This window comes from Hemitrygon akajei, unplaced genomic scaffold, assembly GCF_048418815.1.
Source record: "Hemitrygon akajei unplaced genomic scaffold, sHemAka1.3 Scf000074, whole genome shotgun sequence".
In the NCBI taxonomy this organism is placed as follows: domain Eukaryota; kingdom Metazoa; phylum Chordata; class Chondrichthyes; order Myliobatiformes; family Dasyatidae; genus Hemitrygon; species Hemitrygon akajei.
In genome coordinates, this window is record NW_027331960.1 from 2,803,677 (window position 1) to 2,830,020 (window position 26,344).

The 26,344-nt window shown below is 45.3% G+C and overlaps 2 non-coding genes across 2 annotated transcripts; one reads left to right on the forward strand and one right to left on the reverse strand.

The window, feature by feature from the left end:
* Positions 1 to 8,990: 8,990 nt before the first annotated feature.
* On the reverse strand, positions 8,991 to 9,062 carry trnac-aca (transfer RNA cysteine (anticodon ACA)). Its single transcript has one exon. It is a non-coding gene; the product is annotated as a tRNA-Cys (tRNA).
* Positions 9,063 to 15,042: 5,980 nt separating this feature from the next.
* trnal-uaa (transfer RNA leucine (anticodon UAA)) lies at positions 15,043 to 15,158 on the forward strand. Its single transcript has 2 exons — positions 15,043 to 15,080; positions 15,113 to 15,158. It is a non-coding gene; the product is annotated as a tRNA-Leu (tRNA).
* The last annotated feature ends 11,186 nt before the right edge of the window (positions 15,159 to 26,344 follow it).

Consider the following 26,344-nt stretch of genomic DNA (forward strand, 5'->3'; position numbering starts at 1 on the left):
TCGCTTTCACCGTCGATCGATTTCTGGCTATTTGCTGTAAGAAGCTGAAAACAAAATATTGCACCGAGAGAACGGCGGCTGTGGTCATCGGGACAGTGAGTGTGCTGGCCTGTTTGTAGAATGTCCCCTGGGGTTTTGCATCAGAGCATAAGGTAATAATTAATAGTGTTCCCTGGTATCGTGTTCTTACACCGAGCTACAAAAACCCTCTCACATGGGCTGCATTTGCGATATTTCATCGCATTTTTACACCGTAAGTCCCATTCTTTCTGATTTTGTTGTTCAACATTTTGACTGTCAGACGAATTCTAGCGGCCAGTCGAGCCCGCAGGGGGCTCCGGGGACAAATGAGTGGAGAGAATGAGAGGGATCGGGAGATGGAGAACCGACGAAAATCCATCGTTTTGCTCTTCAGCATTACCGGTAGCTTCATATTGTTGTGCGTAACACAAGTGATATTTTCTATCTATTAAACGATTTCAAAGAGTTTTGCTTATTCTGTTACTGATCCCCGTTACATCACAGAAACGACATCCAGAATGCTGCAGATTCTCAGTTCCTGTTTTAATACGTGCATTTACGTCCTGACCCAGAGCAAATTCCGGAAGGAACTAAGGAATGCGGTGAAATACCCGTGGAATCCTGTGTTGAAGCTCATGAAACGTCAGAAATGAATGACATAAAGATTTATAATTTCGGCTGTCTTCTTGCTCCCTATTTTGCAATTAGGTGAGCTAATTATCAGGTGTATTTCTATTTTTCTTCATAATTCTTCATTCCTCGTCCATGTAACCACAATAGTGCGGAGAGAATGTCTCCGGTGGCAGTGTTTTTTTCCGTGCGTCAGATATGGTCTCCCAGATAACCACATTACCATCAAAAGCAACCACCTGTAGCTTCTCTGAAAACACGTTAAACTACTTGAGCTGTAGCTCGATGAATTTTGGCACACAAGAGAATGGTGATAGGTAGGAGCTACAGGGATGTAGGCGTCTCTAGATTGTAAGAAGGAGGTAGCTGGGTTATTGTCAGTAGAATGAAAGGAAATGGGAGCTACAGCAGAGTAATCTGTGCCGGATCCCCTCTGTGATAATACACTGTGGATACCGTTGATGACTGCCTACACGGGAGGAACGTGGGTCGCAGAGACCGGGTTTTTGGCACTGAATCTAGTGCTGCCGCTCAGGCACGAAGAGTGTTGAAGGGGACTACAGGGTTGGGAGGAGATAAAACGTCCGGGGAGCAGATTGGAGGTTCTGCAGGCGCGATAGAGACTCCCGGATGGTCTGTTGGCTCTCAGGTGCCCGGAGCAGAGATATCTCGGATCGGGTCCATGGCGTTCTGAAGTGGAAGCGTCGGCAGCCAGATGTCTTCGTACCTATCAGTGCGAATGACATCGATTTAAAAGATAAAGAGGTACTGAGGAGAGATTTTAGATTGCTGGATGAATTTAATTTGCTAGAGACATTGACCGTCTGGATAGTCAGAGGTTTGTTTTTTATTGTTTTTTTTTCCCCCAGGGCTGGAGGTTGCCAGAAGAGGACAAAGATTTAAAGTCCTGGGGAGAAGGTACAGAGAAGATATCAGGGGTAACTTTCTAACTCAGAGATTGGACAGTGAGTGCAATGGGCTGCTGGCGATGGTGGTGGTGGCAGATTCGATGGGGTCTTATAAGAGACTTTTGGATAGGTACATAGAGCTTAGGAATAATAGAGGGCTACGTTTAGGCCTAGTAATTTCTAAGATAGGAGCATGTTCGGCAGCACTTTGTGGGTCGAAGGGTCTGGATTGTGCTGTAGGTCTATGTTTCTATGTTTTATATATCTGTTTGTATGAAAGCGGTAAAACAGGACATCCATGGTAGTCTTCTTTGGAGCCCTTCCTGTGCCACACGGCAGAGAGCATAAGAAAAGGATAATTTGGCAGATGAATGTGTGGCTGAGGTACTGCTGCAGGAGACAGGGTTTCAGATTTATAGGGCAGTGAGATCTCTTCTTGGGAGGATACAGCCGCAGCATAGAGGGATGGAGAGGAGAAGAATTTCATTTTAGCCACAACTGGGTGTAATTGTGGAATTGATTGTGATAATCAACAATGGAGGCCAGTTAATTGAGTATATTTAAGTCTGACTTTGATTGATTGTAGGACGTGAAGGGAAACGGGGGAAGACATGAGACTGCGGCTGAGAGGGAAAATGAATTAGCCATGATGAAAAGGCGAAACAGACACGCTAGGTCAATTGGCTTAGTTCTGCTACTGTATCTTATGGGCTTATCTGCGGAATCTTCTAAACCCTGAGCTAGTGGCTGTGGTGGTAATCGGAACGGTCTATGGGGAAGAGGTAAAGTGGAGACAGCTGAATATTTAAATGATGCGGAACTGATGCCAGTGGGGTCCAGGAATACACAAGGAGCGTTGATCAGGTTTGATTATCCAGGGCAGCGTTCAGGGTTCGAGTGGTGTCCTCTGCTGTGATCTACTGCAAGCTTTGGGAGAACCGTGCAGGGACTCAGTGTCAGGGTACTGGGAATCACAAGCTGCCGGTCGCCTCCACGTCCCTCACTGCATTAATGGGCAGGATGAGCAATGAATCTCCCAAAACCGCAAACCCTCCCTGCACATTGAATGATCACACCGCCGAATTTCCATCACTTCCTCGGGGAAGAAATAACAACTGCAGAAATCTCAGCCAACTCCATAACGGCCACCAGCATCTCCAGCACAGAAGGCATATGCCAAACGCGATGATCAGAAAGGCGGCATCCATCATGAAGGATTTTCTACTTTGGATGCTACAGTCAAGGAGGAGTAAACGGAGCCTGGAGACCCACATTCCACGTTTTGGGCTCAGTTTATTTCCCACCAACATCAATCTTCTGAGTGGACAATGAACACATATACACTACCTCACTATTTATCATCTTTATAAGAACTAAATATTTAATTGAAATACTTAAATTATATTAGACCTAATTATGTATTTTAATACATACGTAAAACAACAGATTGTCCAACATGAGCCGGCGATATTAAACCTGGTTCTGATTCTGATCTTCCCACCGTCATCCACACTTCACTCCCTCCCTTGAAACTCTCTGACCGATCTCTACGAACCACACCAACCCGCATAATCACCTTAATAATCCTCACCACACCCCCTACCCAACATCAGCCACACGCACGCCCCCCACCACCAGCGATCACCACCACCGTCAGCTCCAAGGCCTCCTTCCACCGGAAACCACACGCCGCCTCTTCCCTGGACCCCCGCAGATCGGTCTTTTCAAACGCCTGTGACCCCAATCACCACCACAGTCACCTCCAAACTCCCACTTCTCCGACTTTACTGAACAAGTTTCCGAGCTTTCACCCTTACTTGACCCGTTCTCTCCGTGAACAATCATTTACCTCATTTATTTTAGGAAGAGTGGTGAATAGGACTGCGGTGTTGAAAGGAGATTAAAACGCCAGAGCAGCAGAGTCGAGATTCCGTGGGTGCATAGAAACACCCGGATTGTGTGTTCCCTCCCAGGTGCAAAGGTCAAGTTTACTCAGTTGGGTCTCGGGCATTGACGTGGAAGTGTAGGCAGTCAGATATCTTGATACATGTCAACACCTATAATCCAAGTAAGGAGGTGGGAAAGTGACTGTATGATGCTAAGTGAAAAAAGGCAGAACAGGGCATCAACGATTATTACCTCTGAAAATCTCCCTGAACCGTACGGAGGATGAGAAGAGAATAATTTGGCATGTAAATACGTGGCTGAGGAACTTCTGCAGGGCGCACGGATTCAGATTACTGGACAGTGGGACCAATTCTTGGGAGAAAACATCCTCAAAATAGAAGGAAGGAGACGAAAAGGAATTAATTCTGCCAGAGTATTATGAAACTGTGGAATTTATTCTGCCAGAGTATGATGAAACTGTGGAATTTGTTCTGCCAGAGTATGATGAAACTGTGGAATTTATTCTGCCAGAGTGTGATGAAACTGTGGAATTTATTCTGCCAGAGTATGATGAAACTGTGGAATTTATTCTGCCAGAGTCTGGTGAAACTGTGGAATTTATTCTGCCAGAGTATGATGAAATTGTGGAATTTATTCTGCCAGAGTATGATGAAACTGTGGAATTTATTCTGCCAGAGTCTGATGAAACTGCGGAATTTATTGCCAAAGTCAGCTGTGCAGACGAGGAGCTTTGCTCAGGTTTGAATACCCATCGTCACAGAGAATGGCGGGGCTGCTTGGAGGGCTCGAGTGGCATCCTCTGCTGAGACCTACTGTGAGCTCTGGGAGAACAGGTCGGACCGGGATATCGTTGTACTGACGGTCACAGTCTATGTCTTACTTCCGCGCCCCTCACTGTGCTCACCGGCGGTGAAACTCCCAAAACAAAAACTCCGCCCTGAACCTTCAATGATCACCCGGCCGAACTTCCATCACTTCCAAGAAAATAATAAAAACAGCTGCAGAAATCTCAGCCGAGTGCATCACGGGAAAGAGCCTCTCCGGCATCGAAGGCATCTTCGAAAATTGATGATTAGAAACGGGGCATCCATCATTAAGGATATTCAATCCTGAGCATACCCTCTTCTCATTGCCACCGTCAATGAGGAGTTGAAAGAGTCTGAAGACCCACATCCCCAGTTTCAGGGACAGTTTCTTTCTCTCCAGCACCAGATTTCTAACTGGAGAATGAACCCCTCTACACTACCTCACTATTTACCCTCTGTTTAAGAACTACATATTTACCTTAAAACACTTATTTTACGAAAACATTTCAGGAATTATTTTACTGAACTGTTGCCGGAAAACAATAAATTCTAGACATAGGACTGCGATATTAAGCCTAGTTCGGATTCTGATCTCCGCACTTTCAGCCACATGCCATTCTCCGCAATATCCACCTCCAACTCCCCTCCACTACCCATTGTCAACCCCACGCCACTCTCCCCCTGATCCTTGGCTGATCGGTCTCTCCGAACGCCATCACGGCCATACCCACCTCCATCCATCCCACCGACAACCTCACGATACTTCCTCCCTAGACGCTCGCCAACCGTCTCTCAAAAGCCCCCCATCCAGAGCGCCCTTACTCTCAGCTATCTTCTCCTTGTCCCGCAGTGAATGCTCCTCTCTCCACAGTTAACATTAATGTCCCTGAGTCCCAGACACCCACTGGCCCCGTCCTGCATCCCTGGTGTTACTGTCTAAGACGGGTAATACGGGTTCCCCGTGTAAGACGGGTTCGGTGAATGACCCCGTGGTGATTTGCATGCGTGGGACTGGAGGGGGAGGAGTGTGAGAAAGCCTTCTGCCCCGGAATGGGGGAGACCCTGTCTGTCAACCGACTAATATTCAGCTAAACTCTGCCCACCTCAGCCATCGCTTCAGACCAGAATACTTCCACGGTAGGTGACATCATCATAGCAGGAGTTTGTTTAGCCCATCGGGCCCTTGAGAGAAATCCCACTGGTGACATTCTCTGCCTTGTCAACTCTGGGAGCAGGCTATTCTATGCGCTGGGAAGAGATTGACAGACCTTCCCAAAGGCTCGCCGGTACCGAATACAGCGAGTTTCTGTCAAGAGACAGAGACCAGTTTAATGCAAACAGCGTCAGCTTTATTGAGTCATGCAGTTGGATGGAGTAATGGTTGTACTAGGCTGGGCAGCGATCAGCGGGATCAGTGTATAGTCAGTTCCGATAGCAGTGAATGTGAACACCGGAAAACAGTAACCCTTTCCCATAATCAGAGCACAGGAGAATTATTGTAGTTACATAGAGACAGAGGCAGATCACATCGCACACCCGCTGCCCGTTCTGCCCAGTGTGTGCACCGCTCCAGCGCCGGCAACCCGGGCGGTGAGACAGAAGTGTCCAGTGGCCTTCATCTTCCCCAGTTGAGATCCCCGAGGAGACACAAACATCCCTCAAAACCCTACGCGTCAACCTGCATGGCCCGGGGTTTATAATGTGTTCCGGATCTTACACTTGCACCAGGGATGCAAAAGACCCCGGGGCAGGACACATCTGTCTGTTCCCGACATGGGCACAGTTTTCTCAGGGCTGCTTCCCTTATCAACGCGGGCCGATGTTCCTGTGTCAGTGGAGGACCATGGTGGCCGGAAGTCCGAGAACTGGGCTCCTAATCTAGCCACATTGCGGTTACTGTGATAGTGGGTGATGATCCGTCACGTGTTGGTTACCGGATGCCGAGGCCAGGCTGGGTGAACAGGCCAGTGCCGTGATTACTGAATAGCGGAATGGGAACACGTTGTTAGTGGAGAGCATGCCGAAAGCGGTGATTGATACGAAGCAAGGCGGGCGATCCACGGCTCGTCCTCACATGAGTGGGCAATCCATTTCACCAGTGGCAACGAACCAGACCTGGTTACTGAAAGGTGAAACAGAGAGAGGTGAGGAGAACGTTCCTCAGTGCAACCGCTGTCCCTTTATTGACGGGATTGTTTTGGTCAGCAGAGAACCGATCTCAGAAAGCGGCAGTGCTTGGCCGGGTGAGTGTGGAGAGCCGGCGGCACAAATGCGCTGGGCGACGCGTTACTACAGTTAGAGGGCAAGGAATCTACGATTAGAAAGGGTTAAGATATCGCTAGGAAGGTGATTAAATACTCAAGGCGTTTTCCACGTATGTGGGAACTGAAGGATTACGTGTGTCACGAAAGGACCGATTAGGAATAACAAAGGAAACATGGGCCTGGTATCGGAGAGGTAGGAAAGTTCATTAATGAATACTTTCTCTCAGTATTCACGATTCAGAAAGACCTTGACAAATGTGAGCAAACTAGAACAGGCTGATATGCTTGAACAGGTCGCTGTTAAGTAGGATGAGTGCACGCAGCATAAGGAATAAAATGGACGATCTGAAAATTCAGCTGCAGATTGGCAAACATGACGTTATGGCCATCTCTGAAACTTGGCTAAGGGATGGCTGCCATCGGGAGCTGAACGTCCAAGGATATACGGCCTATCGGAAAGATAGGTTAGTAGGCGGGGGGGGGGGGGGGTGCTGTGGCTCTGTGTATTAAAAATAATATTAAATCATTAGAAAAGAGGTGACATAGGATTGGAAGGTGTAGAGTCTCCACGGGTTGAGTTAAGAAATGGCAAGGGTAAAGGGACCCTAATGGCAGTTATATACAGGCGTCCAAACAGCCTGCTCGTTAACCAATTTCAGCAGGAGATAGAAGATGCGTGTCAGAAAGGTAATGTCATGATAATCATTGGAAATATTAACATGAAAGCGGATTGGGAAAAGTACGTCACTACTGGACCACAAGAGAGAGAATTTGCAGAATGTTTAAGGGATGGCTTTCTACAACAGCTTGTTGTTCAGCCCACTATCAGATCGGCTGTGCTGGTTTGGGTGTTGTGCAATGATCGGAGCTGGTAAGAGAGCTCAGGGTTAAGGAACCCTGAGGGAAACAGAGATCACATTATTATCAAGTTCATATTGATATTTGAGAGGGAAAAATAAAATCCAATGTGTCGATATGTCAGTGAAATAAAGGAAATTACAAAGGCATGGGAGGGAAACTGGCCTAAGTTGACTGGAAAGGGACATTTGCAGGAAAGAAAAATAGGGATACATTTTCAAAGGGAGGAAGGACACTACCGTGGCTGAGAAGTGAAATCGAAGCCGAAGTAAAAGCAAAAGAGGGGGCGTAAAAGGAAACCACAGCTATTGGAAAAATAAAACTTTGGGGAGCTTTTAAGAACCTGCAGAAATAAATAAAGAAGGTCATTTGGAAGGAAACGATGGATTACAAGAGGAAGCTGGTGACTAATATCAATGAAGATACTAATAACTGTTTTAAGTACATTAAAGGTAAAAGAGAGTCGAGGGTAGATATAGGATTATTAGAAAATGACGCGGGATATATTGCAATAAGAGATGCAGAGATGACAGAGGAACTGAATGCTTATTTTGCATCAGTGTTCTCAGTAGAAGACGTCTGCAGTATACCGGACATTCAAGAGCGCCAGGGAAGTGAAGTTTGTGCAGGAAAAAGTACGACTGAGAAGGTGCTCAGGAAGCTACCTGCTCCTGGACCTGATGGAATGCACCCTCAGGATCTGACGAAAGTAGCGGGTGAGATTAACCATATAACCATATAACAATTACAGCACGGGAACAGGCCATCTGGGCCCTTCTAATCTGTGCCGAACGGTCAGTCTCACCTAGTCCCACCGACCTGCACTCAGCCAATAACCCTCCATTCCTTTCCTGTCCATATACCTATCCATTTTTTAAAAAAGGTCAATATCGTACCTGCCTCTTCCACTTCTACTGGAGGCACGATCTACACAGTTGCCACTCTCTGAGTAAAGAAGATCCCCCTCGTGTTACCCCTAAACTTTTGCCCCTTAACTCTCAACTGATGTTCTCTTGGTTGAATCTCCCCTACTCTCAATGGAAAAATCCCATCCACGTCAACTCTATCTATCCCACTCATAATTTTAAATACCTCTATCAAGGCCTCCCTCAACCTTCTACGCTCCAACAAATAAAGACCTAACTTCTTTAACCTTTCTCGGTAACTTAGGCGCTGAAACCCAGGAAACATTCTAGTAAATTTCCTTTGTACTCTCTCTATTTTGTTGACATCTTTCCTATAATTCGGTGACCAGAACTGTACACAATACTCCAAGTTTGGCCTCACCAATGTCTTGTACAATTTTAAAATTACATCCCAATTCCAATACGTTCAATTCTCTAATTTATAATGGCCAGCATATCAAAAACTTTCTTCACCAACCTATTTACATGAGATTCCACCTTGAGGGATCTATGCATCATTATTCCTAGATCACTTTGTTCTACTGCATTCCTCAGTGCCCGACCATTTACCACGTGTGGTCTATTTTGATCAGTCCTAGCAAAATTTGGCACCTCACACTTAGCGCAATTAAACTTCAATAAATGAAATTACATTCTATATCATCGCTGTGGTCACTTTTTTATTTTTGAAGGGGGCACCTGGATTTGAACCAGGGACCTCTTGATCTGTAGTCAAATGCTCTACCACTGAGCTATACACCCAGATTTTTAAGGCTACAGATTGTGGAGGCATTAAAAATAATCTTTCAAGAATCCATAGATTCTGGCGTTCTGGATGACAAAAAAAATTGCAAACGTTATTTCACTATTTAAGAAGGCCTGATAGCCAGTTATCAGTGGTTGGGAAGTTGTCGGAATCGATGTTAGGGATAAGATTACGGAGAACCTGCAGGCACATGACAAGATAGGACAAAAACTGTATAATTTTCTGAAAGGAAACTCCGGCGCGACTGGTCTGGGTGCCGGTTACCAGTGGTGATTCACCAGTGCAGCATAAGTGAGGAGCGGGTAGTGTCGAGGAAACAGAGCTCGCAGAGCGATTTAGATGGTTTGGGGAATAGGCAAAGAAGTGGAAAATGAAATGCATTGTTGGAAATTGTATGGCCATGCATTTTGAAGGAAAAAATAAACGTGCATACAATTATTTGGATGGAGAGAGAATTCAAAATACAGAGATCAAAGGGACTTGAGGGTTCTTGGGCAAGATACCCTAAAGGTTAGCCTCCAAGTTGAAACGTTTCTGAGGAAGTCGAATGCACCGTTGGCATTACTTTCTCGATGTATAGTATATAAGAGCAGGGATGTGATGTTGAGGCTCTATAAGGCACTCGTGAGACCACATTAGAGTATTGTGTGCAATTTGAGGCTCTTATTTTAGAAAAGGTATACTGCTGTAGGAGATGGTTCAGTGAAGATTCACCTTAATGATTCGAGAAATGAAAGGGTTACCGTATGAGGAAACATTTGGCAGCTCTGGGGTTGTATTCCATGGAGTTCAGGAGAATGAGCCGGATATCATATCAACATTCCGAATTTTAAAAAGTCTTAACAGATCAGAAATGGCGAAGTTATTTCCCATTGTAGGGTATTCTAGGACACGAGTGCACGACTTCAGGATTGAAGGACGACCATTTAGAACTGAGATGAGGAGAAATTTGTTTAGTCAGAGGGTGGTAAATATGTGGAATTTGTTGCCACGAGCAGTTATGGAGACCAGACTACTCGGTGTATTTATGTCAGAGATAGATGAGTTGTTGATTAGCCAAGGCCTCAAAGGTTATGGGGTGAAGGGACAGGGTCGTGAGAATGATGGAAGTTGGGATCAGTCCATAATTGACTGGCGAAGCAGACTGAATAGGCCGTGTGGCCTACTTCTTTCCTACATCTTAGGTCTTAATACGAGATTTCAAAAGCAACTTAAAAAGCAAAAGAGCAATTGAGTAATAAAAAGTACAATTGAGCAATATTAGTTGGAAGTTAGAGTACTGGAAAGGCATTATGAAGGTAAAGATAGAGTACGAAAGTAAGCTGACTAATAATATTAGCAAAGTTACCAAAATTTTCTTCTGATACATAAAGTACGAAAAGTAGCGAGATTGAACATCGGATCGCTGACAGCGATGCTGGAGATGTAGCACTGTGGGACCTCGTAACACCGGACGAACTAAATAGTATTTTGCATCAGTCTTCAGTCTGGAAAACACCAACCGCGTGATGGAAGTTCCAGGTCTCAGGGGTATGAAGTGTGTGAATTTACCATGACCGGAGAGAAGGTTAGTGACTAACTCAAGAGTCTGAAGGTAGACTGGAGGGACCAGATGCTGTACACTCCAGAGTTTAAAAAGCGTTGGCTAAAGACATGGTGGGTTAATAGTGATGATCTTGCAACAACCACTCGGTTCTAGAATTTTTTTCGGAGGACTGGAAAATTGCAAATATCATTTCACTCTTCAAACATGGAGAGTCAGAAGACAAGAAAAATCTAAACCTCTCAGTCTGACCACAGCGGTTCAGAAGATGTTGGAGTCAATCATTAAGGATGAAGTCTCAGGGGACTTGGAGACACATGATAACGTAGACCAGAGACAGCATGGTTCCGTCAGGGGACAATGTGGCCTCAATAATCTGTTGGAATGACTTGAAGACATAACAAGCCGGCCGAATTAGGCTCATTTAGTGTCCTCTACACCACGAACTCTCCCCCAGAGGTCTATGTGTCTTTAGTGAGAACAGCAGCCAAATTACAATGAGGGACCTCGTCCGTCTCCGCCGGCATCGGGAGCGAGGTGCCAAAACATCATTACTCTTGAAAACAAAGGTTATTCACTCTTGTTGTCTCTATCTTTATTTCTGACAGGCCCATACCAGCTTTCTACGCTCTGATTTGCATTTCTGAACGCGTCCCACTTACCAGAAAACATCCTGCCTCAATCGCTAAATGTTTTTCAATACCGTCCAAATTGACCTTCCCCAATGAGGCATTGTGATCACGAGTTACAAAGTGTTCGTTAAATCAACCTTCTACCTCTTGTCCTGTCTCATTTATTTCATCATAGCAGATCAAGTATCGCGCACGCTCTCGTTGGTTCGTCAACGTACAAAAGAAAAAAAATATCCTAAACGATTACCTACCCATCTTGTCCTTTACAAGTGTGGAATTAGCATTCAACGTGCGGAATGTTAAAAACACCTACTCTCACAACCGTAATGCTCCTGCAATACACAGCGATATCTTCACAAATTTGGCCGTCTAAATACTCTTGACCATTGCGTGGTTAGAATCTATCCCCATTAACGTGATCATACCTTTCCTTGTTTAGGGTTTCACCCATTGTGCGTCTGACCGGGCCTTTGAGCGCGTTAAACGACCCCGCGGAGGAGAGGGACCTGGATTAGTCGAATTCTCCATCTGCACTGACGGAAGACAGCCAAGAATTTTCCCTGACTATTAACTCTACTCTCCTCCTTTAGTCCATCCCGTTCTGTCACTTCTGAAGCAAAGGAACTCCGAAATACTGAACTGCCAGACAAGACTCTCCTGCAACCCAGTGTCATTATCGGCTAAGATACCATGATTCCAGGTTTTGATCCAAGCAGTGAGTTCACCGGCTTATTCTCAGATACTTCTACCACTGAAATATACGCAGCTCAGGCCATTAGTCGGACCTTGCTCAATGATTGCATTCCAGACTTTGTGTGAGACCTTATCAACATGTCTGCACAATTTCTGTACCAGCTGTTCTGGCACCCTGGTTCCAATTCCCCTGTAAATGTAGTTTAAGCTTCATCATGCAGCTCTAGCTAACCATCCGACAAGATATTACTACACTTCCAGTTCACGCACAAACCGTATTTATCCACAGGTCTCAGCTTCCCTGGAAAAGAGATCAGTACTCGAAAAATCGTATGGCCTGTCTCCTATACCAAACCCTTAGCCACGTGTTAATCTGTATCATATTTCCATTTCTCGCCTCATTAGGACGCGCCACGTGTCGCTGTCACAACCCCGAGGATCCTGCCCTCCACCTCAGCGCCTAACTCTCTGAATTTCCATTGCAGAAAGTCGTCACTCCGATGTCATTGGTACATAAATGGACCACGACCGCTGTCTACTCACGCTCCTGCTGAAAAATGTTCAGGATTTGATCCAAGTTGTTCCGGACCCTGGCACCCGGGAGGTAACATATCATCCAGGAATCTATCTTCCCCTTCCCTTTTGAGTCAGTAAACCAGACTCAGTGCCAGAGGTCCGACCGCTGTGGATTTTCCCTACCAGGTCATCCAACCACCAACCGCATCCAGATGTTTCTGATGGTGATGGCCATAGGGATAGTCTGCACTGCCTCTTTAAATCCTTTCCTCTTCCTGACTGTCCCACAGATCCCTGTGTCCTGCACCGTGGGTGTATCTACCACTCTGTATGTCCTAGTCCATCACGCCATAGGGCGGATTGTTACAAGCGGCAGCTGTGTGCACTTCTCGCGGGTGTCGTCATCAGGAACTCCGGAGGTATCCCCGCCTTCCACATCCCGCGAGGAGCCTTTTACTTAGACGGTGGCCGCCCGCTTGTCCCTGTCTTACATTAATGTGTTCTGTGCCTTTAACACTGGATCTGAGAACCTGAGCGAATTACGTTCTGTTAAGCGTCCCATCTCTCAGAAAGGCCGCTGCTCTAACGTCCAAAACACCCTGTTTCTGTCTCCTCTCTCAGATTAAACATTGACCTACAAACCTGAAAAACATTCTGACTGTCATTGAACCTTCGCTTTATTCCAAATTCATCAGATTATTGGGCACTACTGTCTACTTTCCAACATCCATCTGTAAAGCAGCGTTGCCGGGTATAATTGAACCTCCTGCGTTCAGTTTCTGTTGACATTGTTGCGATCAACTCCCACACAGTTTTTAGATTCAGTCCTGTCTATAAACGTTTATTTCTCCGCTTCCCTAAATGTGAAAGCGATGAGTCTTCCAAGCGTTCTCATCCATCTCAACAAACGTCCTTCCCAAATTCTTGCCGAGACGCGTCTCACGAGTCTTCGAATTGTAATATTTTACAGCTTTACTTTACACAGAAGTTGCCTAACCTGAACAAACTGTAACACTCTCGTTTCATTTCCGATTGACAGGATGATATATGTGGTTGAGTGGATATGACGTTTTTTTACAAATCAGGCATATATTCCGTTCTCAAACACACATCAAAAGTTGTCAGGATGGCCGAGTGATATAAGGCGCCAGACTCAAGGAATGAAAGTCTTCCGACGTCTGGGGTCGTCGGTTCGAATCCCACTCCTGACAAAATTTGTCTTTAAGCGTTCAATCGAGGCGACGTTGTTTCTGTAAACAAACCCTGGGTTGTTGAGGTGGATTAGAAAAACTGTTGGAGGATAAGATTATGTTGTTGACACTGTTCATCGTATTGCAACAGGTCACCGTACACCGAATTCTGAGTGAGTGATTTATTCAGAAAAAACAATTCACGGTGAAGCATCTCGTCCCGAAACGCCGACTGCTTACGCTTTTCCACAGATGCTGCCTGGTCTGCTGAGCTCTTCCTGGCATACTCAGCTATTCAATATAGAAAAGTTTCTGAAGTGAAATCATTGGTTGTCAGATTATTTAATGGATGGGTATGTGAGCGTACATTATCACCTGTTGATGAAAGGTCTGATTGCTGATGGGTAGTAACTGTTCTTGAACGTGGTGGTGCGAGTCCTGAGTCTCCTGTACCATCTACTCGATGGCAGCAGCGCAAAAAGAGCATGGCAGGATGGTGACGACCTCTGACGGTGGATGCTGTTTTCCGATTACATTGTTTTATGTGGATCTGCTTAATGTTTGCGAGTGATTTCCCGTGATGGACTGAGCCGAATTCACTAACTTTTTAAAGATTTTCCTTCAAAGGTATGGTATTTCCGTACCACGTCTTGTTGCGGACAGACAATATACTCTCTACGACACATCTATAGAAGCTCATCAAGGTTTTTGATGTCATGCTGAATCTCCGCAGTCTCCTAAGAAAGCAGAGGAAAGAGTTATACCAACAATTTAAAGTTAAATACGCGCCCCGCCTCTGATCCTCCAAGGAGAACTAGCTCAAAAACCTTTGGTTTTCCCTCTGCTGAAGACAACAATCAGTCCGTCTTGCCGACATAGAGTGATAGTGTGTTGGCACATCTTGTTTAAAACGATCCCCTCTTGGTTGAAATGTATGCCCTAAGAGGGGATCGTTTTAAGACATGTAAACCCTGGAGCGGAGATAATTTCTGCTGCTCTACCAATATCTATGCCTGAAAATCTAAGAAACGTCTGTCAGATCCCCCTTCATCTCCGATGCTCCAGAGAAAAAGAACAAGTTTGACTAAACTCTCGTTATTGCACAAACCGTCTAATTCAGGTAGCATCTTGGTGATGCTCTTCTGCACACTCTCCGAATCCGCGTCATCCTTTCTCTGGAGGATGGCCTGAACGGAGTGCAGCACAATTCCAGTGCTGTGATGCTGTACGCTCTGATTCCGCACATGCTCGGCAACCTGACAAAATGCATCCCGTCCATATTCATTTAAAATCCCAGGATATAGAGTGTGTTTATATGTACACCCGCTCAACAAAACAGTCAGTCAGAATATTCCGAAATACAGCTGTTTATCTGGCATGTGGAGAGAGTACTGCAGGGGCTGTCAGGGTGGCCGAGTGGTCTAATGCGCCTGACTTAATTCGAGCAAGTCGCTTCCTAGTAAACGCGAGTGTTCTGGTCTCCACCTGGAGGCGTGGGTTCGAGCCCCACTCCTGACAAATACTCTGTTTTTCACTTGCTGTTTTTATAATGCAATCACTGTAATTTTACTGAGCGACCAAAGCGTGGACTGTTTGGGAGTATGAGAAAGAAGCAATTAAGATAATATGATAGGGAACGAATGTTGTACCTACATCCCTGATATTTCAGAAAATATAACTGACTTGAACCAGCACGTACTGGAAAAGGTTGTGGAGATGAGGAAGATGGGAGAACAATTTGAAAACATTTAATGGCGGAGGATACCGGTGGGAAGGGCTATGGGAATGCTTTCCCGGATCGGGAAAATAGATCATGCATGGAATTATAATAGTGACTGTGGTATGTATTTTGGGGTGTTGTGTATGTGGGTTCTTGAGGATGGGCTGTAGTCAGTTGATAAAAGGGACTTCGACCAGCCCTAAGGTACCGGTGGTGTCCCAGTGTCCTAGTCCAAGTACACCGATGGGGCGAAAAGTTCTACCCTGCAAAGTAAAGACCCTTCCCCTATGTATATGAACCCGCTTATGAGGAAGTGGAGGAATTACCATGTGAGGATTGTTGATCTGGAAAAGATCAACAAGGAGAACTGTTGAAGAAATATTGTTATTAGCCAGATACTAAGGGGTTAAAGAGTTTTTTTTTTACACAGCAGCCTTCAACTCCTCCTGGACTGAGTGATGTTCTGTTTCTTCTATACTTGAACTGTGTAACTGTTCTCGCTTCAAGGCTGCAGGTAGAAGTAGCTTCCAATAGATAAGGAAAATAGTAACCTGATTATATAATTTTGTACTGTGCTGAGACATGATTATTGAGTAAAGGAATTATCTGCTTGCATTCTGTATTTCACAAACATGCTTGGAAGCTTTTGATAGCATACACTATGTCTGCACAATGAGAAAAGTCTGTGTACTTGGGGAGAGTCTCAAGAACTCTGCTGTAAGAGGTTGAGCGCTCCATAATACGTATCATGTTATAATAAAGACTTTCAAAAGCGATCTCCCTTCGTGCCCGAGTAATACCTTTTCCGCAAATTTGACAAAGTGACGTAAGGTTTGAGTGCCCATTTAGGAATCGGATGTTAGAGGGTAAGAAGCTGTTCCTGAATCGCCGAGTGTTTGTCTTCAGGCTTCTGTACCTACTACCTGAGGGGAACAGTTGTAGAATTTCACAACACATGCCGGTGATATTAAAACCGATTCTGATTCTTGTGAAAGGGATTCTTGATCAGCGTGGTGAGTAGGCTCAGTAATTGTAAATGATGTTGAGTCCAGATGAGAGAGGTGTGGCAATTTCTGAAGTCATAGTAGAGACGGACTTAGTGATCATAGTACAGTCTGCCACAGAAACTTTCCTCCCTCCATTGACTCCGGCTGCATTTCCTGCTGCCCTCGGAAAGCAGTTAACATAATCAAAATACCTTTCCCGCTCCTATCATTCCTTCTTCTCACACCTTCCATTGGGCAGCAGACATAAAGGAGTGAGAACACACATTCAGCAGGATCAAGGACAACATCGGTCCTACTGTAACGGCACCTACAGAAAGTATTCAAACCCAACTTCAAAGTTTTCATGCTTTTTTTTTACACCATTAATCCACACTGGTTTAATTTTGTTTTGCACTGAATAACAGAAGGACTATTTCGTGTCAAAATGAGAATGAAATCTACAAAGTGATAAAAAATCCATTCAATGTGTATTCACCCCCTTTAGTATGACACACCAAATCATCACTGGTGCAGCCAATTGGTTTTAGAATTCCTATAATTAGTTAAATGGAGTTCACTGTGTGCAGTCAGGATGTTTCAATTACACCGGGACCATTCCCTGTTGCGTCAATGTCCTGGCAAAAGCTGCACCAAGAAGACAAAAGAACACTCCAAGCAACTCGGTGACAAGGTTATTGAAAATAAAAAAAAAAGCTGAAGCACCCAGACAACAGTTGTGTGTGCAGTCTCTCCCATCTCGCCACTGAAGTTTGTAACTGGCGCGGCCCGGCAGCAGCGGCCTTTCGGACCTGGTGTTACTTTAATTTAATTTTCAAATTTAAGTTTAATACTCAATTTTCGATTAGGGTACATGGATAACAGAGCGGCTATCTACCATCGCCAGCTACCACTACAATACAGAGATCGCCCAAAAACAAACCTCCACAAAGATCTGCTGGCTGAATTACGCGACGTCGGCTTGCTGAGGGGAACGGGCCTAAATTCCGCGGACTCCCCAGATGCTGGTAACCGGAGATGGAGACATCGTAACCGATGTGCGAGAAAGCGGAAGCGAGGCAAGCAGGCAGGGGTCCGAACCAGGCAAAAAGCGAACCCGAGCCGGCCGGCTCTCCCGTCCATTCTGTTTTCTAATGTTCGCTCCCTGGACAATAAAGTGGACTACATCCGACTTCAACGAAATACTCTGCGGGAGTACAGAGTCTGCTCTGCGTTTGTTTTCACAGAGACATGGCTCACTCATGGAATTTCGGACCCTGCCATTCAGCTACACGGGCTCTCCTTATTTCGAGCGGACACGGATGCAGCTCTCTCCGGTAAGACTCGCGGTGGTGGTGTGTGTATTTACATCAACACGGAATGGTGTAAGAACTCTGTGCTGGATTCCAGACACTGCTCTTCGCAAGTGGGGTTTGTGGCTGTTAGATGCAGACCATTTTATTTACCATGAGAATTCACCTTTGGTCTACATTCCTAATGCTAAGGAGGCGCTCTGTGAACTGTACGGGGCTATTAGTGAACTGCAGAGCGCACACCCCGGTGGACAGTTTATTGTCGCCGGTGGCTTTAACCACATGAACCTTAAGTCAGTGCTCCCCAAATTCCATCAGTATGTGGACTTTGTAACGGGGGGAGTGGGGCTCGTTGGACCTTGCTTATACAAACATCACCGACGCGTACCGGGTAGAGCCCCGCCCCCAGCTCGGTTACTCAAACCTCATTTATATTATGCTAATCCCAGCATACAGAACGCTCGTCAGACGCTCCAGACCAGTTCAGAAGCAGGTGTAAACCTGGCCAGCAGGAGCCATCTCTGCTCTTCAAGACTGCTTTGAGCACACTGACTGGAACATCTTTAGGGAGGCTGCAACTGAAGGCGACTCTACCAGCTTAGAGGAGTACACAACATCAGTGACCAGCTACATCAGCAAGTGCATTGATGATGTTACTCTGTCCAAGACCATCACTATACGCGCTAACCAGAAGCCATGGATGGCCGAGGAGGTGCGTGCGCTGCTCAGGACCCGCGACTCCACCTTCAGAGCAGGCGACAAGGCAGCTCTATCAACAGCAAGGGCCAAACTATTCCGAGCTATCAGAGGGTCAAAGCGTACACACGCCCTGCTAATCTACACCCACTTCCAGGACAGTGGCGACACGCGGCGCATGTGGAAGGGCATCCAGAACATCAGCAATTACAGGACACCATCAACTGACTGTGCAGGTGATACCTCCCTCCCAGATGCGCTGAATAACTTCTACGCCCGTTCTGAGGCGGAAAATGACATGACGGCGAGGAAGTCCACCCCTCCTCCTAATGACCAGGTGCTGTGTCTCACTGTGGCCGATGTGAGAAGAACCCTGTGCATGGTCAACCCACGGAAGGCTGCTGGACCAGACAACATCCCTGGTAGAGTGCTCAGAGGATGTGCAGACCAGCTAGCAGAAGTTTTCACTGACATCTTCAACATCTGCCTGAGCAGCGCCACCGTTCCAACGCGCTTCAAGGCCGCCACCATCGTCCCCGTGCCGAAGAAGTCTTCAGTGTCCTACCTCAATGACTACCGTCCCGTTGCACTCACATCCATCATCATGAAGTGTTTCGAGAGGCTCGTCATGAGGCATATCAAGACCCTTCTGCCCCCCTCACTGGGCCCCCTGCAGTTTGTGTACCGTCCCAACCGCTCAACAGATGACGCCTTTGCCGCCACCCTTCACCTGGCCCAAACCAACCTGGACAAAAAAGACACATACGTTCGGATGCTGTTCATAGACTTCAGTTCAGCATTCAACACAATTATCCCTCAGAAACTGATTGGAAAACTGAGCCTACTGGGCCTGAACATCCCCCTCTGCAACTGGATCCTAGACCTCAGTCAGTCCGGATCGGGAGCAGCATCTCCAACACCATCACACTGAGCCCAGGGGCCCCCCAGGGCTGTGTGCTCAGCCCACTGCTGTTCCCTCTGTTGACCCACAACTGTGCTGCAACACACAGCTCGAACCACATCATCAAGTTCGCCGATGACAAGACCATGGTGGGTCTCATCAACAGGAACGACGAGCCAGCTTACGAGTCAGGAGGTGCAACGGCTAACGGATTGGTGCAGAGCCAACAACCTGTCTCTTAATGTGAACAAACCAAAAGAGATGGCTGTTGACTTCAGGAGGACACTGAGCGACCACTCCCCGCTGAAGATCGACGGCTCCTCGGTAAAGATCGTTAAAAGCTCCAAATGTCTTGTTGTTCACCTGCGGAGAATCTCACCTTGCCCGTCTACACCAACTGCAGAGCACTCCCTTTACACTCTTTCACCAGACCCTAAAACACAGAAAGTTCTGAAGCCATCCCAGCCCTTGTGACAGTCGAGTGTCTGTGATAGTTTGGAACTTACTTCAACCAAAGTAACAATCACGTCAGCAGCACTGAACGTTCCCATTGTTACCGACCTGAACTGCATGAAGTCAGCAATCTTCCACCAATTCTGCATTTTCCCGACGACCGGGCATATGACTGTTTGAATTCAAGAAGTATTTGCCAATCCTGTTCATTGTAAAACTGCTTTATTTGAAAACTTCGTGGTATTATCATTAGACGCGTGCGTTATCTACACAGGTGGCCATTTAATGTGAACACATACGTCATTCCATTCTTCAGCTCTTCCCTGAATTTCCTCTGTGTCAGTGTATAGATACAAGTATTGGTGCACACGCTGAGAAATTGTAACATGGACCCAAACTGTTGTAGGATGTATACCGGGGAACTCAAATATCTGTCCTGGTAAAAATAGTTTTGCACTTGCCATTTCAGGGTATGGACTACATAGGGCATCCAAGATAATACGAAGTTAGCTGATATAGAAAACAGCAAAATCATCGATCTTCTGCGTTTTTCCACCTCGGTATCTTTTTGATTGTCGCTGCTGTGCCGAAGCCTTCTGTGGACTCTATTTGCCACAACGATATGTCTTACAGTTAAACCGTTAAACACCAGGATTAAGCCGATTGGAAGCAATGGTGTTAAAATACTCTCCAGTAATTCGTATCCTTTCCACGTGGATGAAGTAACGTATTCATATGAGCCTGTGCACCGCCACGGCGTGTTGTCAATGATGACGTAAGGTTCAATGGCAAAGTATAACGGGACACATCTCCCGCAACTCACTATAACCACGGTCATGATAACTGCTGTTGCTGTTCTCTCAGTGCAGTATCGTTCCCGCAGCTCTCGACAACATATTGCGATGAACCGATCGAAGGTAAAACTGACCGTAAACCAAACAGAACAGTGCATCGCTGCCCTCCCAAAAACAAGTGACAGAGCGCATACAGGAGTGATGAGTAGGGATCTGGAATACATGTAGATATTGTTGGTGTGTTCCACTAAAACAACAACCATAACCACCATCAGATCCGCTGTTGCCATTCCAACCAGGTAACGGGTGATGCATTTGGAGAGTCCGCATTTTCCACGAAATAGGATCACAATCGCCGTTAAATTTACTGCAATGAATTGGAAATAAAGAAATATAATTAAAATAAATGTAGATATTGTTGGTCTGTTCACTAAAGCAACAACGACAACCACCATCAGATCCGCTGATGGCATTCCAACCAGGTAACGGGTGATGCATTTGCAGACTCCGCATTTTCGCCGAGATAGGATCACAATCGCCGGTAAATTAACCTCAAGAAATTGGAAAGCAAAATAGAAATATTGTCAGCGGCAACTCTCTGAATGCCCCCATGGATATGGTCTGTTTGGAAGTGGATAGCGGGTGTCCAGAGTGTGCAGTCTCTGTCACTGCACTCCGGCTGCAGGTCAATGACGCTTGTGAATATCAGTGCATTGGCGACCTTCCCACCGTTCAGAACAAAGACTCTGTTCCAGACTCACGTACCGGTGAACGGAAGATCGTCCCAGTAAACACCATTTCAATTATTAAAGGTGAAATACTGATGGGATTGTTTGCAGCGGTGAAAAGTGGAATCAAAAACACATTTTATCCTGACTTATGTAAGAATAGACCTACGTGTCGAAAATAGACCGGACCGTCATTCAATAAACTGCCCTTGCTGTTATAAGGTCGAAGAGTCCACACTGATAGAAACTCGTACCTAGAAAAGCAGAGACCAGCATCAGTTCAGAAAGCCTAACCAGGTGAAATTATGAAACAATTTCAATATCGGCACGAACGTAATTGACAAATAAAAAATCACTTCGATCAAACGAAGAAAATGGAAATAAAACAATCAGATGCTTGAATCCTCGATTCCGGAAACACGTTTCAGCCGACGGTAGCATCTGTGTTTTGTAACAGTGCGGATACCGCAGCGCAGTAACGACAACACCATACATAAAGTCCGGCAACTTACCGGGGACACCGACCGCTACAAGTACGGGATAGAAAATGCCCGCGATGTAGTAAATCGCCGGATAACCCATATTCCGTCAGAAGCAGCGTTCAGTTGTACGGAACGTTTCAGCTGTTCAGATGGACCGGGGATCGGTTTCGTAGACTTTTATTGAGGTGACAGCAATTCCACTGAGGCAATCAGCGTGGCTATCACGCCAGGGACATTAGTGACAACCTACTACACAGACACTTACGTTAAACTATTTATATTCACTCTCTCGCCGTATCATGAATTTGGCTCCTCAAGTCATATTGCAATCTATTTACTTTAGGACAATTTGTAATGTGCGTTTTTTCATGTTATTTTCAATGATACCTGGCTTCAGCTATTTTAATGGGACATTTTTATATCTGTGTTGCATTTAAAGTAGGCATTTATCGTGAAGTCGGTTTATTTTGTAAGATTTGACAGAGCACATTCGCTTCTGAAATTGAAGGAAGGAGTTTGTCCTGGCTAGGGAATAGACAACACTTCTTTATTAAAGGGGAACATTCGTTCATCTCTTCTTTCGTTCCTTCCAGCTATTCCGGGCGTTTTGAATGATAGAAGTCACAGTGACAGCTGACATACATTACAATAAAATACACTGCACTTATGTTCCTCCAAATATATTAAAAGATCCACAGCGATATTCCAGAGACTTGCGAGAAAAAAAAACGGAGCGTGTATTCGGAAAATTAGCGAGGGCTGTTGACAGTTTAAAGAACAATATTGGCTGTTTGACACGAACCTGACCCCTGCCAGAAAAAGACTTGACCACCCCATACCCTTGACATGCGATGCAGTCTGTTTAACTTTCAAGATATTCTCAAACCTGTCACAATTCTACCACTCTTTCTCTAGCCATTCCCTGTTTGAACAGATGTAGCAAGTGAAATCTGTGAACTATCCGCAGGTTCCCAAGCTGTTCTATTATTTGCCACAAAGTTGCATTTTTTTCTCCTGACTTACTGTTAGTTATATTGCCTTTCGAGCGTCACTATGAGTCTGTGCAGAACAGCGGAAGTGTTCAAGCTCACCTGTCAATCACACTTCTTCCTGCTCCTGCAGTGAACCACTCCGTGACTATTGCGATATTCGCACCGACGACCTTGCCTCGGCTGATTGGAGAAAGTCTCACCACTCTGTTTCCATTGTAAAACTCTTACTAATGTGCGGCCCTCGTTAGACTCGAGAAAGTATCACCTCTGCCTTCAAATTCATCCTTCCAAAGTGAATCACTCCGTAACGTTCCGGGTCGATCTCCATCTGTATCTTTTCAGAGCTGCTCTCCGTCCAGTCATTGTACTGTTGTAATCTATGATAACCTTCCGCACTGTCCATGTTTCCACCAACTTCCACATCATTGCAAATTCAATCACCCACCCTTCCTTTTCCTTACTAACATCATTTTTAAAGCTCAGATATCCGGGGGTCTCAGAACAGATCTCTGCGGGACATTATCAGCACCAACATCCGGGAGAAAACTCTCCATCCACAACTACCCTCTGGCTTCTTGGGCGTCAGTCCTGAATCCACAAGACGACTTTCCCAGGATACCAAGCCTTCTGAAAGGCCCTACCATGGTTAATCGAAAGTATAACCGTCACACCCTCACAGATTTGAACCAGGTTCGTGAGACATGGTCTGCCCCTCACAAAGCCATACTGATCCTCCAAAACCAGGTAATGGTTCTCCGGATTCTCGAAAATCTTGTTTCTAAGAATATTCTCCGATAATTTGCCCGTCACTGAAGTAGGAATCACAGTTTCCCGCAGTCACCCAGGGTTTCTCCCGAACACTCAAGAGGACTTATCTGTTCTAATGTTTTTTTTCAGAAGTTCCAGCACATCCTCTCTTTTAACCTCGATATGTTGTCGCACATCGGGCCGTTTAAGGCTGTCCTCACAAATGTCCCTCTCACTGGTGAGTACTGAACTGAAGTCTTCATTCAGGACCTGCCCTTCTTCCCCGGACTTCAGGGGCTTGTTTCATCTTCTATCCCCGACCGGTCCTACACTCACTCTGGTCATCTTATTCTTCACATACATCTAGAATGGCTTGGGGTTTCCTTTAAAACTACTGCAGACCTTCTGTAGATGTTTCTATTTATCCAAATTCCATTCTTCAGTTTGTCCCCGGCTACTTTGTAAATTTACAGTCATGTCTGATCGTTGCCTTCCAATCCTGAGGTCAGCTTCCTAAAGCTTATTTCTTCCTCTTGACCAGATGTCAAACGAAATAACCCGAAAACTTAACAAGTTATCGAGTCATTATGGAAACGCCACAAACTGCTTCACTTCTAAGTAAGTAATGGGAGATTTTCTTTACAAGGTATATCTATTTAAACTATTCGGCTTAAAAGGCGGAGTTTATTTTGAAATAAATGTGGCATTAGGGCAGAGTCTGGACTACCAAGTTCTCTGTTATCGTTATTATAAAATTAATTATTCAAGAGGCAATTTGTTTTCAACTGCTGGCGTTAATGTTACCAGGATGGAAAATCACCTTATACAGAACACATTCCTCGTTATTAATGTCATTAAGTGTTTAAGCTATCAATCTCCCACTACAGATATGCACTTACCTTTTCAATTTTCTTAGAGTGCTTTTCCTCAAAACTGCGAACTCTCTCAATCTGCATTCCTGGGTATTTGAAATACTAAAATAAAGAAGCCTTTGAAATTTCATTTGCAACTGCAATCAAGTTCGACTCGGATATTATTACTGTTAATTACATAACAACCAATTTATTGTCAACGCGTATCTCATCCCATTTTTCAGCTCATCTCTGAACTTCCTCTGCATCAGGCCGTAGATGCAAGTGTTGGTGCAGGTACTGAGATACCTTAACATAACACCACATTGATGCAAGTGTTGGTGCAGGTACTGAGATACCTTAGCATAACACCACATTGATGCAAGTGTTGGTGCAGGTACTGAGATACCTTAACATAACACCACATTGATGCAAGTGTTGGTGCAGGTACTGAGATACCTTAACATAACACCACATTGATGCAAGTGTTGGTGCAGGTACTGAGATACCTTAACATAACACCACATTGATGCAAGTGTTGGTGCAGGTACTGAGATACCTTAACATAACACCACATTGATGCAAGTGTTGGTGCAGGTACTGAGATACCTTAACATAACACCACATTGATGCAAGTGTTGGTGCAGGTACTGAGATACCTTAACATAACATAACATAACTTAACAAGATGTATATCGAAGTTCTCAAATATTTGTCTGCAAAGGAAAAAAAAATCACCGCTTGCCATTTCATAGAGTGTATTAAATAGGACATCCAGAGTAAAATGAAATTACCCGACAGAGCGAACGACATTTTAATAGACTTTCTCTGGTTCTCCACCACGGTCTTTTTGATTTTCAGTATTACTGCAGGGTCCCTTGCCGCTATAATGTGTCTCGCTGTAAAACCGTTACAAAGAAAGATTAAACATTTTTTTAAATTGCGGTGAGGTGATGCTGTCAACAAACTCGTAGACCTTCCACACTGATCAAGTGAAGTTTTCAGATATGTTGACGCAACGCCAAGGTACATTGTTAATTATTACATCATGCTCCACTATAAATTAAAACAGGATACACCTCACAACTCCCACAATCGCAACTATTACTACAGTCGCTACTCTTTCTGTACAGTGTCGCTTCCGAAGTTTCCGCCAGAAAATCGCAATGTAACAATTAAATGTGAAAACAACTGTGAGCCGAACCGAGCAGTCCAGGCTTGGAAATTTAAACAGGAAGTTCAGAGCGCAAACCGGCGTAAAGTGCAAGAAGCTGGCGTACAAGTAGAGATTATTGATGTCCTGCACAGTAACTGCAAGGACAACCACAATGAGATCGGCCGCAGCCATTCCCATAAGGTAGAGAGTGATACATTTGGAGAGTCTACATTTAAACAGAAAGGTCAGAGCGCAAACCGGCGTAAAGTGTAAGAAGCTGGCGTACAAGTAGAGATTATTGATGTCCTGCACAGTAACTGTAAGGACAACCACAATGAGATCGGCCGCAGCCATTCCCATAAGGTAGCGAGTGATACATTTGGAGAGCCCACATTTAAACAGAAAGGTCAGAGCGCAAACCGGCGTAAAGTGTAAGAAGCTGGCGTACAAGTAGAGATTATTGATGTCCTGCACAGTAACTGTAAGGACAACCACAATGAGATCGGCCGCAGCCATTCCCATAAGGTAGCGAGTGATACATTTGGAGAGCCCAAATTTTCCACGAGACAAGATCACAATCGCCGTTAAATTCCCTGAAATATACAGCGAACCAGAGGTTAGCTGTAGAGAAGTTCAGTCAAATCATTCCCCGCCGATTGACAAATGGGGAAAATGTTGACTGCACTGAGCACCCGCTCGTACCAGTATCAGCACCTGCTCTACCGGCGTACTGGCACTTACGACCTCGGGATATAAACAACCGACTTGACTAATGCTACATAATGTGGAGATGTAATGCACGGGGAATAATATGCAGTGGCCGGTCAGACTCCCGAATTATTACATACGTCCGAACGGAAGTAAAGAAAAATGACTCAAAAAGTTCAA